Source organism: Anopheles funestus, chromosome 3RL (assembly GCF_943734845.2).
Source record: "Anopheles funestus chromosome 3RL, idAnoFuneDA-416_04, whole genome shotgun sequence".
Lineage (NCBI taxonomy): Eukaryota > Metazoa > Arthropoda > Insecta > Diptera > Culicidae > Anopheles > Anopheles funestus.
In genome coordinates, this window is record NC_064599.1 from 73,471,008 (window position 1) to 73,490,540 (window position 19,533).

Sequence of the window (19,533 nt, forward strand, 5' to 3'; positions counted from 1 at the left end):
TTGTTTCGTTACTGTTAGAAAGAAAAGTAGATTTTCTGTCGTACATATTTTCTTCTCTCTTTTTTCAGTGTCAAGAGTTCTCCCCTCCCACCCGCCCGTACCTTATGAATATTATCCTCCTTTATGATGATAATATAAAATATCCCGGTTTTACTCTTTTTATACTCAATTTCTTCTGCTCTTTTGCTAATTCAAAAACTTGGTATGATTATTTGAGAATTTGAGGCGAGAGTCGAGTCGAGATCGTCCCGCTAATGGGATTTGAAACCTGGGCCTGTCGCGTGAAAGACCGACACCACTACCACTGCGCCACCGGGAGTCCTGCATTGCGTGTATTTAAATCTGGTATAAAAGACATGTTCGTTCAAAACCACAAAGGTAAATTTATTATCTACTTATTGCACAATATTTACGCTTAGAAACTCGCCTTAGCCAAGTTAAATAGTAAAGAAAATCGCAGGTATTGCAAATGTGACAAACATGTCAGTGATCTGTGAAAAAGACAATAATACTTCCCTTTGCGGATTGACGCCTGTTTGATTGCCGATTTGTTTGCCGATTGAGTTTTACACAACAAAATTTTTATACAATGTTTGTTTAACAATTAATGAATTTAATGCCAGAAAGGTTTTCCATATCAAAACACTCTCCAGAAAACGCAAGATGCAAACGATCTCCCAAAACAAACAGTAATTTATAGTTTGCTTTCAATGTGTTTGACTTCTGTAAGATAAATTATTTTCTTTATTACAAAAATATCAACTCAATGTTCGCAACAAATAAAGGTTAAAACCAAGTTCTTCTTCATACAGCCCTGGATGATGAGTGGTGTGTTTTGATATTAAAGTATGGTTGCTATCACAAAAATCTACACGACACATCGTAAAAGGTAGATAAATGAATCACAATCAAGCTGAGACGCATGACACGTAGAGGGGATGCATCCAGATAGAATAAAATCTTGATGTTGAATCACACTCGAAAGGTGGTAGAGTGGTGGCACGATGAAGTGTTAAGAGTTAAGAGAACAAATATCAACACAGTCTTCCATGTAAACAGCAAACCATACAACGTGGTGTTGCTTAAAAGTGTAAAAATAATAGTAAAAAACACATTGATAAACAAGTTAGACAGTTGATTTTCCCTTCCAAACTGACTAAAATAATGGGGAAAAAAGAATTGTAAAAAGCCAAAAGAATGGTTAGAAGTTTTTGTTAAGAACAAATAAAATATTTTGAAATGAAAATGTACTTCTGTTGTGTAATTTTGTTCTTTTTTTCTTATTATGTTACACGTTATCATTCATTCATTATGTCTAGTGTTTTGATTGGTGATGTATGTGCTCCTGTGTGCAACTTTATCTACTTCGTTTCGGCTGCTTTTGTTTGTTTTTTTATGTTTTTTTTTTGCTGCTCCCACTACACCCAACCTTCTCATTACATCAATCCGGGTTTGTTGAACACTTTCACAATCTTTAGCTGTTCGCGTCGTGGGTTTAAGGTTATCGCAGAAAGCAAAAAAAAACCACCATCATCCAACACGCGATCCGACGCGCATCGATCCAGTGCGCTGGGAAGTGAACGGAACTGTGCACAGTTCCGGTTCGGGTGAGGAATGTTTTTGCTTCAACATCGAAGACCAGTGTCCTAGTAGGTTTGCCTTCATTTTGTTGAAAATGACACAACAATCGTGTAAATTAAAATTGTGAAAATAAGTCAACGGGGCACGCACGTTTGTACCATAATCAGGAAATTGGCTTTGGTAAGAGTTGACACCGTAGTATGTAGTTTTTGTAGTTTCTTTTTGTTTTGTTTCTGATTTATTGTATATGCAAAGTAATCGTCCGTTTTCCGATGTATTTATATTTTCTTTCTTGTAATCGTTGATCTTCTTTGTATTATCCTTATTGTCGAATTTTGTCCAATTTTATGCATTCTGTTGTGCTTTCTTCTTGTCTGTTTTACTTATATTACTCTTTTGTATTATTTATTCATGTTTTTTTTTGTGTTTTTATCAATTTATTACATTGTTTTTATATTTTTTCAAATTATGTTCGATGACTTATGGTTATTTTTCTTTTAGTATTTAAATTTTCTCGCTGTTCCTGTTTCTTCTATTCATATTTTTTTATTTATTTTGCTTTTTATTGCTGCAGTTTTGCTGTTGTTTTTTTTAAATTTCGTTACCTTTTTCCCTATGTCTGACTTGATATTATTGTTTGGCTTTTTAACTGTTTTCCGGACAGATCTTGTTAGATTGACCATTATTTTGTTAGACGTATTCATCATACGTCCAAATCTTCATACTCTCATATTATCTAGCTTGTGTGCCCTAAGGGAGGGGTAACTAACTTCGATTAATCCTGATGACATGGTCATTTGCTTAGTCATAAATATATTTATAATTTCAATATAATATTGCGAGTGCAGTGCGAGTGCGAGGGCTCGTGCAGTAATGAGTATGAGTTAAGACAACAGAACGCACTGTTTTAAGGACAATTTTTACAAGAGCTTTCGCTATCCAAACCCTACTATCACAAAAAAACAAACAAATAAGTTCCGAAAACTAAAAAAAACCGATTACATCACGTTCGCTGCCGGTGTACAAACGGCTCAATTATGATTGACGACCCTGTTATGTCTTCATCGGTTGCAACAGTTGAATGAAAAGTGTCTATTAGCGCGACACGGCTAGTCATAATCGCACATGTGTATTCGCTCGAAGCTTTCCACGGCTCTAAGCTGAATAAGGGAATCGTACCAATATAGGCGCCTTCGTTGAAACATTGGATAAGAATATCTCCGTTAAACGTGTCCCCATGATAGACCAAGAAAGGTAGCCACACATGAATGTCGATCCAGCAGCAGCACGTGAATCAACTACTGTCATGCATGTCTTCCTTCAAGCAAGCTCAATCGTCGTTAGGTGAAGCCGAGCGATCCAACTCCTCTATCGTTTTGTACCAGAAATCGGGAGGACGCTGCTTAGTTCTCATTTAGTCACGTACAACGGGTACAACAGTTGGCACATGAGTTCGGTTGGTCCACTGTCCACTCTGTTCGTGCTGATGGGCAGTTTGCTTTGTGTTTGTTGAGTCACTCAACTGTTTGCGGTGTAATGGATAGTTAGGGCACACTTCGCCTAGACAATTGGTAGGTGTCTTATGGAGAGACTTATGGCTAACCGGTAGAAGAGGACAACACTTGAGGGAATAGACTGTGTGTCATGCTTCCTGAAGTATGGGGCTAGTTCAAGCCTTTGTTAGTGGTTGGTGAGATTAGGTAAGCTTACAGACAAACAAACTCGTTTGAACGTACTCATCTTCTATGAAGAAAGTTTAAGACTTTCCCCTTTTTTGTAATATTTCCAATTTAAAATTTAATCCGTATAATTATACATCCAATCGAATCTATACTCACTATAGAAAATAATTTTAATTTTCGAATTAAATTACCTTCCAAAAGTTGAATAAAACACACAAGATTCTTTTCCTGACATTCACTCACGCCTAATGATCGAAGGTCCACCATTGGGATTTTATACATTTTCAGTTGAGGTTTGAACTCAGGCCGAGCGCGTCGTTACACCATGCGTTACGTCCTACACTATTTCACCACACGTGGTGACCAAGTGGTGAAATGCGGTTTCTTGCTAGCCGTAACTAAAATTTAACAGTTCATGCTTTTCGCAACAGAAAAAACCTTTGTGAATTATTACGTTTCATCACGGCTGCAGATTAACGGTTTATAGAATTTGTGTTTTGAAAGTAAAACAAAATTTAAAAATTAATTCTTTAAATTGGAAGACAATCAAGGCGCCATCGTTACCATGCCATAAATGTATAATTCATTAAAACTTCCTGCTTTACCAGCAGAGCCGCATGATTTGTAAGGCACCATCCATGCTGACGAAAGGCACGGTTACCAATCAAGGCATTGGTGCATTTGTTAGTCTTACCGTTTAGGAAACCCATTAACGTGTGTCGTCAGAATTCAATAACTGAAAAGGAATATATCAAAACCATCCAAGGATTGATTTCATTACGCAACGAGGCATACGATGTTGCTGTTTTTTTTGTTATTCATCTTCAATCATCGAAGACGCTAAATGATTCTGTCCGAACCATCGAAATGGGGCTGCTAAATTGTTAGCTAAATAGATCCGCCATCAACGTTATGGTTCTTTTTTTTTGACACGGCCAACCCAGCCTCTCGGGTAAGCTGAGTTGAGTAATCGAGCGTGAAAGGATGGAAGGGCTGAAGGGGCGCGGGTGAATGCAATGCATTTACCAATCGAACGTTTGGATGATTGCGTGACGCACGTGGGCACGGTAATTGGTGAGGAAGCTACTGTTGTACGGTGTTTACAAAACGTTTACACCATAGCGCTAGGCCTAGTGAAGGAACCGCCGGTGCGTTAGCAATAGTATACCGCACCATACAAAGAGTTATTTCTTTCGAATGCGCTCAGCTGTCGGTAAAAGTTGTTGAAATTGTTCCTGTTGTGGTACAAGCAATTTATATTTCTAAACTTGTAACAATTAATTTAATTTTAGAAATTCATCAATTTTTTATAGAATTCTATTACTATTAAACGCATTCTTCAGATACATAATTCTTTATTATAATTAAATACCTAATCTTCTTCGTAAGCTCATCAAAATGCCGTTTAAAAATAATCAACCGGTTTTTATGTTATTATCCGTTTGTGTGGAAATATTTAAAAAAGCATCATCATTTTTAAGACCTTTTGCGTTTCTGCATCCGTATCAGTGGTTAACCTTGAGCATACGAACGGCACTGATGAACTCACCCTGATAGCTCGATGGTTTGAGATTTTCTTCTACTTTTGAAACGACTTTAGATAATAATACGATCAATAAAATGTAAATATTTAGCTAGCATAGCACATAAAAGTGTTTATTTTTACTCAATTAAATAAGAAAACAGCTACATTCTTTTCGCTGACGACTATTCATAATCAACACAGCACACCGGAACGCGGAAAGATGCTACGGCTGTCAACAACAACTTCACCCCAAGGACTACCGCTAAACAAAACCATCGTTGGAAACCGGATCCGGTTCGCAAAACCCGAAATCCGGGTTCGGAAACGAAACGAACTCCTCAACGAATCAATGCTCCATCAGAAGCGCTTGGTGCTTTATTTGGGGTTGAGAGATGAACAAATCAACTTCTTCCAAAAAAATAAATAAAATACGAATGCTTGTTGTAAAATATACCATTTATTACTTACCTGGTTCTTGCCTTCCATTCGTTTCTTTTAGGTACATTTTTTTGGGTCATTTTAAACATTCAAATGTGAAGAAAAGTTGCATAAAAATCATCGGGAACTCAATTCGTAGTTCACCACGTCACCCTTGATGCTGGCAATAATTGTGTTGTATATAATCAAAGCACCAATAAACCAATCGATGCACAATTTTATTCCCTTTTCGGTGACTTGCGGTTGTTGGACGCTAATCGAAACGTCACGCCAGGATGGTGGTGGTAACGAAGCGCGATCGATTAATTGATCGACGTTGACAGTCAATTGGCTTTCCACCCTCGAACCTACTGTAGCGATCTATTAAGCGCAACGAACAAAAAAACCTAAAAAAGAGCCTTAGACAAATAAAAAAAACTTTTTCGTTAGATTTATCAATATTTGCAGCATTGGGGAATGATGAAGCACCAAATTGGTTACACTACGATCACTAAACCGTAAAGGGTGTGCAATGTTTTTATGCTGGACCACAGTTTCGTCGAAGGTGGTACCACCACAGATAGATTGGTTTTTGATTGTTGATTTCATTTCGATGCTAAGAATAGTGGTGTGCAGCGTACGGGATTGATTTGCATCTTTGACAGAGAAATTCCCCCCAGTCCCTTGTTTACATGGCTTGATTCGAACGAGTTTCATGCACATATTCATTCGCAGTTTGACGAATGCTTCCCACACTTTTGGGGTGACAATGGTGGTGGCTAGATGGAAGATTGTTTTCAATACTTGTAATACACAGTTGCTTACAACATTTGCCATAACGATGCTGAACGGAGTTGTTTTACTTAAAATACGCTATAAATTTACTGAGTTGTTTGAAAATCTAAGTATCTACGAAACCTTGGGCTATATCTGAATTTCATTTTCTAAATTACATTAAAATGATTTCTAATTAGTTACGAAATTTGTTCTTAGTTTGTTATTATTTACTTTTTTGTATTTGCTATAATATTTACTAAGCTATAGTAATAGACTTCGGTTATCCGGGCACTCAACAACTGGATATTGGTTTATCCGTTCTTGTAAAATATGACAGCACTAAGCTATTGAACTGTCATTTTCATTTTGAAAGATGCTCGTCTAAAGTAAAGCTCAACCAAATTGATGAGCAATATTTTTCTCTAATTTCTGAATTCTTCAATAACAAAATATACGAAGTAATCCATGCCTAAGGCATCATCGTAATGTCTATATTTGCAACTAAATTGATAATATTTATTTCTTGAAAGAAATAAATCAAGAATTAATCTATTTTTTGCAATTTCCTCTTATTTTATTTTTGTTATTGTCAATATCTCCTGTGAATTAGTGTCTTTTGTCAAGTCCTGTGGTTATAGGAATGAAAAATACCATTTATTCAAAATATTTAGAATAACACATTAATTCAACAACGTCCACTATCAATCATGCGTTATCTGTCTGTATCCGCACGGCATACCTGTATGCAGATCATTCTCATCCGCGTTTTTTACAATGTAGTCTTGCCCTAATCCCTCGTACCATCGCTGATAAACTCATACCGTAAGGGTCGTTCTGAGTGAACGATTGCTTTTGATTTAACATTTAAATGTTACTTTGTGCAAATGTATGACGAGCCGCGAGGTTTCAATCGTGCCACAGTACTAGCTCGCGACAGGGAGGGCGAGAACGTTGTACACCGTGACGTCATTCGCTTGTTGCAAAACGATCATCAAGCTTTCGAAGGACGTTTTGCTTGTTTTTATTTTTCTTGCCCGGATGTTTGCATTTATTTTCATACCGTACAAGTTGCAATGTTTACGGTGTGTTTTAATGGTACATTTAACTGGTTCTATTGCATTTTTCAAGATCGATCGTTTAACGGTAGAATGTAATATCTTCTAGGTAAAAAAAAGGAACGAGTTTCAGTTAATAGCGAACAAGAACGATCATTTCGATTACTCCGATGCCTTTTATAGCATCACAGCAAGTTTGAATATTCAAATCGAAGGTTCCATTTCTTGAACCGCCCGTTTTTTTTCTTGTTGGACCTTTAAACGAAGGTCAACGGTCTCCGAGACAACATCAGCAACGCCTCAAGCGAGAAGACCAACCAGTATTAACCATCAAATGCCATTTCAGTTTATTCTAACGGATTTCTCATGATCGAAAGATTAATGGAAACGACCAGAATGCCCCTGGGATCCGATTCGGGGCAGGAGGGAGAAACACCCAAAATATCCCCACGCACCTCTGCACGTTCGACCATGCAGTGTGACGCGCCTTCAAATTTGTAAATCCGATAAGCATCTCCCCATTCGTCGTTGGTTTACTGGCGTAGACGACGTTAAGAACGCTCCAAGCATACTCAAACGCCAAGCACACCAAAGCGACTTGAGAGTGTTGTGCTGTGGCTTCGATCAACACTCCAAAATGGCCAAAGATCGATTGTCGATTTGTCGAACATCCATGATCGATCGATTGTGCTGGGATGGAAACAAAAAGGTTTCCCCGGTTATTTTCCAAAACTGCTCAAGGTTATTTTTTCCGAAGCCCTTCTCGTATTATGCCAGAATTTTTAGGAAAAGCTTGAGCTTCAACAAAGCTTCCGCACTTACGGCGGAGTCTCTACATCTTGCCCAAGGAAGGACATCCTGATGAACTTCCTGCGCATGCAAAAAAATATAAATTGGGAAGAAACCACCCGCAGTGTGAAGGCAATAAAAACACCATAAATGCCCTCGTGCGCCGAATGACCCTGAATGTTAGTTCCTCGGGTGTTCTCCCATCATTGGTTACGGGACACAGCCTAAACCGAGATGGAAGCGAGAACCATTAACGGTTTTCAACCTGAACCTGAGCAACCGGTGGATGGTGGACGAAACATGAAATGAGATCTTGGCACGAACCTTCCAAGAATCGCCACTACCTGCATGCTGTTGCCTGTCCGGGACAGGTATACATACACCCCACCGGTACGGATGGATGATCCATCCATCTCTTCCATCTTCTGCACACCGGGGCACAAATTATAAAGGTATCTTAGGGTAGCTTTAAAAACAATGGTTAGAAGACAACATTTCAAACCTTCAAGGAACCATAACTAATGGTGGAAGGAACGAACTGCCGGAAAGGACAAACAGGACGAGAGAGGTTTCGCGTTAGTGAAACTTGCCCATTCTTAGAAACTTCCAAAAACCAGGCAAAATCGGGTCGTTAAGCTTTCTGTTTTTTGTCTTAGTTTTAAGTTTTGATATTAAGCGATGATATGCTGAAAAAGTTTTTATGAAAATAGGAGTATTATATTTTTACATGCGATATATGCAAGAGGATTGTTGGTAAAATGTGTAACATCCTTTGTTAGATAGATATTACTAAGCTACACGTCATTTATGAAAACTATGTACATAAATTAAAAATAGCTAACATACTTAAAACATCAAAGATTATAAATCCAATGAAAACTAAAAATAGTAACAAACAAAGTTTAATAGTTTATTAAAATAGACCGTTATAAAAAAATAATTTATGCAATAACTTTTCTTCTACTCCATTATTTTAAATACTTTGTAAAACAGCGATTGTTGAGTGAAGTACCTAATGATGTAAAAAAAATAATTTGAAATAAAATTTCTTTCAAATGTTATTAGTTTCATCGTAACGACGACTTTTAAGTATAGCCTAAACACTAAAGTACAAGATCTTAGGTATTTTTTGTGTACTAATATCCGCCATTAGTATTAGTCGTCTTATTAATATTAACTTAAGAATCAAATAAATGTTCAAGTACTCTTTTCCTTTTTGCTCAGTTGAGTCTTCTCTGTTAAGTGTTATGTACTTACTCGGTGACTTATCAGACACTACAGTCGATTATTATCGAAGTGTCCTAAAACACTTCCAATCTTGGTTCTTCTGAAAGATACATTTACGTTTCGTATGCTGTCCTCATGTCTAACAAATTGCACAACAATAGATACTTGCTATGAAACTTCGTTTAAGTCATGGATTAGAATTAAGGACTTTGAGACCTCAAGATTTTTGGGACCAAACTATTCTTAATTACTGGAAAATAAATGTCTCTTCAGTGAAAATATTATAATATTTGATAAAAAAATTCGCAATTTCGCAATTTCAAATTACACATACAAAATAGACCAATTTGCTATTGAAAGCCCGAATGGCGAATTGACAAGTTCTTAAAAGCGATAGTTTTTGGTACTGTTCAATAAAGCGCACTGTTTACTAATTAAAACCTCTCATCATAAAATAAAAAAAACCAAATGGTCAATCGGTCATAAATGTAATAAAAATAAAAACCACCCAAAACACAAATAAAACTCTATCGATAAGCACAGTACAACGTTTAACTACAATCAACCGATTGCACCAGAAGCATCCATAAAACTTGAGCCCTCCACAAAACGCCACAAGAACTTGTCTGCACAAAACGCGCTGGCTTGGGGTTGGGGTGGGGACACGCAACTAATCAAAGCCCATCAAAGTGGTGTCGAACGCCATTGCCGTACGTAACCATTTCTTTTCCTTTTGTTTTTTGGGTCACTTACGATAGCGGCTTATCTTATCGCAAGGAGGGACCCTGTACTGATGCTTACACTCAACGCACTCTATCGTTATCGGTCGGTTGCTGATTAGAAGCGCGCGTAGGGCCAGCAAATCCGGAGCCAAGCGCGTGCTTAAAGGGTGATTCGTTGTCGTTGCCATAGACGGACTGATTTTTCCACCAACTTCACCAACTACACCGCTGCCTTTACGGTTCGGACCGAGTTTTCGTTGAACCATTAGGTGCGACACGTTCTAGGGGTGATATTTTTTCCTTCATTAGCTGTAGATGGTTTACACTCAACAAATGGCCAGTCGCAGACGTCAATATCTTCTCACGTTTTGCATGGGGGGTATGGTTAGTAAGGTAGCGATATTGTTTCTCATCAGCTTAAAGTACCGTGTGTCCACGGTTTTGCCTGTCTATGGCGTTTAGTGTCATTTACAGTAAAGCAAACGATAACTATTGCTGCTGTGGCAATGAACTTTGGGTTCCAGCGGCATATCAAGTCGTGGCTCTGACACACGTAAGGGTAAGATTTTTGAAAAATGATGCAACCGGAACTGAAGCAATTGTAGCTTAAATGATCATAAGCAAAGGTGAATAACTACAACACGAAAATGACTGAATGAATTGTTATTCAAGTTCTGGAGAAATGATTAAATCAAGTCCTTCTGCCTTCCTGCTAGGCTAATGTTCGAGAGAAAATTCTCTGTCACTTTTGTATCCGTTGGATACCGATCGAGTTATAGGCAAAACTTGGTGCAAAAATGAGGAAAATTTTACATTTTCTCAAACAGGGTATGGAACTTGGTTCGTCGAATAACTTCTGACACAGACATCTGAGGGCATGGCCGTTCAAGAACAAAATGTAGCCATTGGTGCCATCTATCGACCAAAGGTTAAAGATTGGCGATCCGTTGAATACCGACCGAGTTATAGACAAAATTTGGTGCAAAAATGAGCCTTAGTAAATTTTTTTTTTTGATTTTTTTGGTTTTTTGATCATTTTTCACTCTTTTTATTATTTAAAGCATTACTTGAGTGAAAAGAAACACATTGCAACCGATTGGCATTAAAATAAATCAATTTAATTTTTTTTGCAAAATTTCTCAAAAAAACGTAAGGGGTAAGCCTTATGAAATTTTCGAGTGGAAAATTTTTTTGAAATTTTTTTCAGATTTTTTATTCTTTTTTTAATTTAAAGCATTATTTGAGTGAAAAGAAACTTATTGCAACAAAACTCGCATTAAAATATACCATATTTACTTTGTATTGTATGTATATTGTTTATTTCATTGCTAATGCTAGTTTTCATTTTTAAATTCATATTGATACCGGTTTTTAGTTTTCTAACCTTAACACAATAATTATTAATCTGTATTTATCATTAACATTTTTGAGACGTTGACTATAGATTTTTGAGTTTTACCATAGGGAAAAATTGACAAAAAAAACCCAGGATTGTTTTACCATATTTACTAATTTTGCTAAATTACTCAAAAATGAAGAAAATTTTACATTTTCTCAAACAGGGTATGGAACTTGGTTCCTTTAATAACTTCTGACACAGACATCTGAGGGCATGGCCGTCCAAGAAGAAAATGTAGCCATTGGTGCCATCTATCGACCACAGGTTGAAGATTGGCGATCCGTTGGATACCGACCGAGTTATCGACAAAACTTGGTGCAAAAATGAGCCTTAGTAAATTTTTAATTTTTTGATTTTTTTGGTTTTTTGATTATTTTTCACTCTTTTTTTTATTTAAAGCATTACTTGAGTGAAAAGAAACACATTGCAACCGATTGGCATTAAAATAAATCAATTTAATTTTTTTGCAAAATTTCTCAAAAAAAAACGTAAGGGGTAAGCCTTATGAAATTTTCGAATGGAAAATTTTTTTGAAATTTTTTTCAGATTTTTTATTCTTTTTTTAATTTAAAGCATTATTTGAGTGAAAAGAAACTTATTGCAACAAAATTCGCATTAAAATATACCATATTTACTAATTTTGCTAAATTACTCAAAAATGAAGAAAATTTTACATTTTCTCAAACAGGGTAAGGAACTTGGTTCCTCGAATAACTTCTGACACAGACATCTGAGGGCATGGCCGTCCAAGAAGAAAATGTAGCCATTGGTGCCATCTATCGACCACAGGTTAAAGATTGGCGATCCGTTGAATACCGACCGAGTTATAGACAAAACTTGGTCCAAAAATGAGCCTTAGTAAATTTTTAATTTTTTGATTTTTTTGGTTTTTTGATTATTTTTCACTCTTTTTTTTATTTAAAGCATTACTTGAGTGAAAAGAAACACATTGCAACCGATTGGCATTAAAATAAATCAATTTAATTTTTTTTGCAAAATTTCTCAAAAAAAAACGTAAGGGGTAAGCCTTATGAAATTTTCGAGTGGAAAATTTTTTTGAAATTTTTTTCAGATTTTTTATTCTTTTTTTAATTTAAAGCATTATTTGAGTGAAAAGAAACTTATTGCAACAAAATTCGCATTAAAATATACCATATTTACTAATTTTGCTAAATTACTCAAAAATGAAGAAAATTTTACATTTTCTCAAACAGGGTAAGGAACTTGGTTCCTCGAATAACTTCTGCCACAGACATCTGAGGGCATGGCCGTCCAAGAAGAAAATGTAGCCATTGGTGCCATCTATCGACCACAGGTTAAAGATTGGCGATCCGTTGGATACCGACCGAGTTATAGGCAAAACTTGGTGAAAGAATGAGGAAAATTTTACATTTTCTCAAACAGGGTATGGAACTTGGTTCCTTTAATAACTTCTGACACAGACTTCTGAGGGCATGGCCGTCCAAGAAGAAAATGTAGCCATTGGTGCCATCTATCGACCACAGGTTAAAGATTGGCGATCCGTTGGATACCGATCGAGTTATAGGCAAAACTTGGTGCAAAAATGAGGAAAATTTTACATTTTCTCAAACAGGGTATGGAACTTGGTTCCTTAATAACTTCTGACACAGACATCTGAGGGCATGGCCGTCCAAGAAGAAAATGTAGCCATTGGTGCCATCTCTCGACCACAGGTTAAAGATTGGCGATCCGTTGGATACCGACTGAGTTATAGACAAAACTTGGTGCAAAAATGAGGAAAATTTTACATTTTCTCAAACAGGGTATGGAACTTGGTTCCTCGAATAACTTCTGACATAAACATCTGAGGGCATGGCCGTCCAAGAAGAAAATGTAGCCATTGGTGCCATCTATCGACCACAGGTTAAAGATTGGCGATCCGTTGGATACCGACCGAGTTATAGGCAAAATTTGGTGCAAAAATGACCCTTAGTAAATTTTCATTTTTTTGAATTTTTTGATTTTTTCATTATTTTTCACTCTTTTTTTTATTTCAATCATTATTTGAGTGAAAAGAAACTCATTGCAACCAATTGGGATTAAAATAAAACAATTTTATTTTTTTTGCAAAATTTCTCAAAAAAAACGTAAGGGGTAAGCCTTATGAAATTTTCGAGTGGAAATTTTTTTGAAATTTTTTTCAGATTTTTTATTCTTTTTTTAATTTAAAGCATTATTTAAGTGAAAAGAAACTTATTGCAACAAAATTCGCATTAAAATATATCATATTTATAAATTTTGCTAAATTACTCAAAAATGAAGAAAATTTTCCATTTTCTCAAACAGGTTAAGGAACTTGGTTCCTCGGATAACTTCTGGCACAGACATCTGAGGGCATGGCCGTCCAAGAACAAAATGTAGCCATTGGTGCCATCTATCGACCACAGGTTAAAGATTGGCGATCCGTTGAATACCGACCGAGTTATAGACAAAACTTGGTGCAAAAATGAGCCTTAGTAAATTTTTAATTTTTTGATTTTTTTGGTTTTTTGATTATTTTTCACTCTTTTTTTTATTTAAAGCATTACTTGAGTGAAAAGAAACACATTGCAACCGATTGGCATTAAAATAAATCAATTTAATTTTTTTTGCAAAATTTCTCAAAAAAAAACGTAAGGGGTAAGCCTTATGAAATTTTCGAGTGGAAAATTTTTTTGAAATTTTTTTCAGATTTTTTATTCTTTTTTTAATTTAAAGCATTATTTGAGTGAAAAGAAACTTATTGCAACAAAATTCGCATTAAAATATACCATATTTACTAATTTTGCTAAATTACTCAAAAATGAAGAAAATTTTACATTTTCTCAAACAGGGTAAGGAACTTGGTTCCTCGAATAACTTCTGCCACAGACATCTGAGGGCATGGCCGTCCAAGAAGAAAATGTAGCCATTGGTGCCATCTATCGACCACAGGTTAAAGATTGGCGATCCGTTGGATACCGACCGAGTTATAGGCAAAACTTGGTGAAAGAATGAGGAAAATTTTACATTTTCTCAAACAGGGTATGGAACTTGGTTCCTTTAATAACTTCTGACACAGACTTCTGAGGGCATGGCCGTCCAAGAAGAAAATGTAGCCATTGGTGCCATCTATCGACCACAGGTTAAAGATTGGCGATCCGTTGGATACCGATCGAGTTATAGGCAAAACTTGGTGCAAAAATGAGGAAAATTTTACATTTTCTCAAACAGGGTATGGAACTTGGTTCCTTAATAACTTCTGACACAGACATCTGAGGGCATGGCCGTCCAAGAAGAAAATGTAGCCATTGGTGCCATCTATCGACCACAGGTTAAAGATTGGCGATCCGTTGGATACCGACCGAGTTATAGGCAAAACTTGGTGAAAGAATGAGGAAAATTTTACATTTTCTCAAACAGGGTATGGAACTTGGTTCCTTTAATAACTTCTGACACAGACATCTGAGGGCATGGCCGTCCAAGAAGAAAATGTAGCCATTGGTGCCATCTATCGACCACAGGTTAAAGATTGGCGATCCGTTGGATACCGATCGAGTTATAGGCAAAACTTGGTGCAAAAATGAGGAAAATTTTACATTTTCTCAAACAGGGTATGGAACTTGGTTCCTCGAATAACTTCTGACATAAACATCTGAGGGCATGGCCGTCCAAGAAGAAAATGTAGCAATTGATGCCATCTATCGACCACAGGTTAAAGATTGGCGATCCGTTGGATACCGACCGAGTTATAGACAAAACTTGGTGCAAAAATGAGCCTTAGTAAATTTTTATTTTTTTGATTTTTTTGGTTTTTTGATTATTTTTCACTCGTTTTTTTATTTAAAGCATTACTTTAGTGAAAAGAAACACATTGCAACCGATTGGCATTAAAATAAATCAATTTAATTTTTTTTGCAAAATTTCTCAAAAAAACGTAAGGGGTAAGCCTTATGAAATTTTCGAGTGGAAAATTTTTTTGAAATTTTTTTCAGATTTTTTATTCTTTTTTTAATTTAAAGCATTATTTGAGTGAAAAGAAACTTATTGCAACAAAATTCGCATTAAAATATATCATATTTACTAATTTTGCTAAATTACTCAAAAATGAAGAAAATTTTACATTTTCTCAAACAGGGTATGGAACTTGGTTCCTTTAATAACTTCTGACACAGACATCTGAGGGCATGGCCGTCCAAGAAGAAAATGTAGCCATTGGTGCCATCTATCGACCACAGGTTGAAGATTGGCGATCCGTTGGATACCGACCGAGTTATCGACAAAACTTGGTGCAAAAATGAGCCTTAGTAAATTTTTATTTTTTTGATTTTTTTGGTTTTTTGATTATTTTTCACTCTTTTTTTTATTTAAAGCATTACTTGAGTGAAAAGAAACACATTGCAACCGATTGGCATTATAAAAAAACAATTTAATTTTTTTTGCAAAATTTCTCAAAAAAAACGTAAGGGGTAAGCCTTATGAAATTTTCGAGTGGAAAATTTTTTTGAAATTTTTTTCAGATTTTTTATTCTTTTTTTAATTTAAAGCATTATTTGAGTGAAAAGAAACTTATTGCAACAAAATTCGCATTAAAATATACCATATTTACTAATTTTGCTAAATTACTCAAAAATGAAGAAAATTTTACATTTTCTCAAACAGGGTATGGAACTTGGTTCCTCGAATAACTTCTGGCACAGACATCTGAGGGCATGGCCGTCCAAGAAGAAAATGTAGCCATTGGTGCCATCTATCGACCACAGGTTAAAGATTATCGATCCGTTGAATACCGACCGAGTTATAGACAAAACTTGGTGCAAAAATGAGCCTTAGTAAATTTTTAATTTTTTGATTTTTTTGGTTTTTTGATTATTTTTCACTCTTTTTTTTTATTTAAAGCATTACTTGAGTGAAAAGAAACACATTGCAACCGATTGGCATTAAAATAAATCAATTTAATTTTTTTTGCAAAATTTCTCAAAAAAAAACGTAAGGGGTAAGCCTTATGAAATTTTCGAGTGGAAAATTTTTTTGAAAATTTTTTTCGATTTTTTATTCTTTTGTTAATTTAACGCATTATTTGAGTGAAAAGGAACTTATTGCAACAAATTCGCATTAAAATTTATCACATTAAAAAATTTTGCTAAATTGCTCAAAAATGAAGAAAATTTTACATTTTCTCTAACAGGGTAGGGAACTTGGTTCCTCGAATAATTTCTGGCACAGACATCTGAGAGTATGGCCGTCCAAGAAGAAAATGTAGCCATTGGTGTCATCTATCGACCACAGGTTAAAGATTGGCGATCCGTTGGATACCGACCGAGTTATAGGCAAAATTTGGTGCAAAAATGAGGAAAATTTTACATTTTCTCAAACAGGGTATGGAACTTGGTTCCTTTAATAACTTCTGACACAGACATCTGAGGGCATGACCGTCCAAGAAGAAAATGTAGCCATTGGTGCCATCTATCGACCACAGGTTAAAGATTGGCGATCCGTTGAATACCGACCGAGTTATAGACAAAACTTGGTGCAAAAATGAGCCTTAGTAAATTTTTATTTTTTTGATTTTTTTGGTTTTTTGATTATTTTTCACTCTTTTTTTTATTTAAAGCATTACTTGAGTGAAAAGAAACACATTGCAACCGATTGGCATTAAAATAAATCAATTTAATTTTTTTTGCAAAATTTCTCAAAAAAAACGTAAGGGGTAAGCCTTATGAAATTTTCGAGTGGAAAATTTTTTTGAATTTTTTTTCAGATTTTTTATTCTTTTTTTAATTTAAAGCATTATTTGAGTGAAAAGAAACTTATTGCAACAAAATTCGCATTAAAATATACCATATTTACTAATTTTGCTAAATTACTCAAAAATGAAGAAAATTTTACATTTTCTCAAACAGGGTAAGGAACTTGGTTCCTCGAATAACTTCTGACACAGACATCTGAGGGCATGGCCGTCCAAGAAGAAAATGTAGCCATTGGTGCCATCTATCGACCACAGGTTAAAGATTGGCGATCCGTTGAATACCGACCGAGTTATAGACAAAACTTGGTGCAAAAATGAGCCTTAGTAAATTTTTAATTTTTTGATTTTTTTGGTTTTTTGATTATTTTTCACTCTTTTTTTTATTTAAAGCATTACTTGAGTGAAAAGAAACACATTGCAACCGATTGGCATTAAAATAAATCAATTTAATTTTTTTTGCAAAATTTCTCAAAAAAAAACGTAAGGGGTAAGCCTTATGAAATTTTCGAGTGGAAAATTTTTTTGAAATTTTTTTCAGATTTTTTATTCTTTTTTTAATTTAAAGCATTATTTGAGTGAAAAGAAACTTATTGCAACAAAATTCGCATTAAAATATACCATATTTACTAATTTTGCTAAATTACTCAAAAATGAAGAAAATTTTACATTTTCTCAAACAGGGTAAGGAACTTGGTTCCTCGAATAACTTCTGCCACAGACATCTGAGGGCATGGCCGTCCAAGAAGAAAATGTAGCCATTGGTGCAATCTATCGACCACAGGTTAAAGATTGGCGATCCGTTGGATACCGACCGAGTTATAGGCAAAACTTGGTGAAAGAATGAGGAAAATTTTACATTTTCTCAAACAGGGTATGGAACTTGGTTCCTTTAATAACTTCTGACACAGACTTCTGAGGGCATGGCCGTCCAAGAAGAAAATGTAGCCATTGGTGCCATCTATCGACCACAGGTTAAAGATTGGCGATCCGTTGGATACCGATCGAGTTATAGGCAAAACTTGGTGCAAAAATGAGGAAAATTTTACATTTTCTCAAACAGGGTATGGAACTTGGTTCCTTAATAACTTCTGACACAGACATCTGAGGGCATGGCCGTCCAAGAAGAAAATGTAGCCATTGGTGCCATCTCTCGACCACAGGTTAAAGATTGGCGATCCGTTGGATACCGACTGAGTTATAGACAAAACTTGGTGCAAAAATGAGGAAAATTTTACATTTTCTCAAACAGGGTATGGAACTTGGTTCCTTTAATAACTTCTGACACAGACATCTGAGGGCATGGCCGTCCAAGAAGAAAATGTAGCCATTGGTGCCATCTATCGACCACAGGTTAAAGATTGGCGATCCGTTGGATACCGACCGAGTTATAGGCAAAACTTGGTGCAAAAATGAGGAAAATTTTACATTTTCTCAAACAGGGTATGGAACTTGGTTCCTCGAATAACTTCTGACATAAACATCTGAGGGCATGGCCGTCCAAGAAGAAAATGTAGCAATTGATGCCATCTATCGACCACAGGTTAAAGATTGGCGATCCGTTGGATACCGACCGAGTTATAGACAAAACTTGGTGCAAAAATGAGCCTTAGTAAATTTTTATTTTTTTAATTTTTTTGGTTTTTTGATTATTTTTCACTCGTTTTTTTATTTAAAGCATTACTTTAGTGAAAAGAAACACATTGCAACCGATTGGCATTAAAATAAATCAATTTAATTTTTTTTGCAAAATTTCTCAAAAAAACGTAAGGGGTAAGCCTTATGAAATTTTCGAGTGGAAAATTTTTTTGAAATTTTTTTCAGATTTTTTATTCTTTTTTTAATTTAAAGCATTATTTGAGTGAAAAGAAACTTATTGCAACAAAATTCGCATTAAAATATATCATATTTACTAATTTTGCTAAATTACTCAAAAATGAAGAAAATTTTACATTTTCTCAAACAGGGTATGGAACTTGGTTCCTTTAATAACTTCTGACACAGACATCTGAGGGCATGGCCGTCCAAGAAGAAAATGTAGCCATTGGTGCCATCTATCGACCACAGGTTGAAGATTGGCGATCCGTTGGATACCGACCGAGTTATCGACAAAACTTGGTGCAAAAATGAGCCTTAGTAAATTTTTATTTTTTTGATTTTTTTGGTTTTTTGATTATTTTTCACTCTTTTTTTTATTTAAAGCATTACTTGAGTGAAAAGAAACACATTGCAACCGATTGGCATTATAAAAAAACAATTTAATTTTTTTTGCAAAATTTCTCAAAAAAAACGTAAGGGGTAAGCCTTATGAAATTTTCGAGTGGAAAATTTTTTTGAATTTTTTTTCAGATTTTTTATTCTTTTTTTAATTTAAAGCATTATTTGAGTGAAAAGAAACTTATTGCAACAAAATTCGCATTAAAATATACCATATTTACTAATTTTGCTAAATTACTCAAAAATGAAGAAAATTTTACATTTTCTCAAACAGGGTATGGAACTTGGTTCCTCGAATAACTTCTGGCACAGACATCTGAGGGCATGGCCGTCCAAGAAGAAAATGTAGCCATTGGTGCCATCTATCGACCACAGGTTAAAGATTATCGATCCGTTGAATACCGACCGAGTTATAGA

At 35.4% G+C, this 19,533-nt stretch overlaps 1 long non-coding RNA gene across 4 annotated transcripts; it reads left to right on the forward strand.

Annotated features, from left to right (window-relative positions):
* Positions 1-11,468: 11,468 nt before the first annotated feature.
* Positions 11,469-19,139, forward strand: LOC125770385 (uncharacterized). 4 transcript variants are annotated; one of them, XR_007419201.1, is made up of 4 exons: positions 12,807-13,481; positions 15,816-15,916; positions 16,633-17,683; positions 18,253-19,139. It is a non-coding gene; the product is annotated as an uncharacterized LOC125770385 (long non-coding RNA). The 4 variants fall into 4 exon arrangements; XR_007419199.1 differs by lacking the exons at positions 15,816-15,916; positions 16,633-17,683; positions 18,253-19,139 and adding exons at positions 11,469-11,963; positions 14,577-15,565 and having other exon boundaries at positions 13,059-13,481; XR_007419200.1 differs by lacking the exon at positions 15,816-15,916 and having other exon boundaries at positions 16,532-17,683.
* Positions 19,140-19,533: the final 394 nt, after the last annotated feature.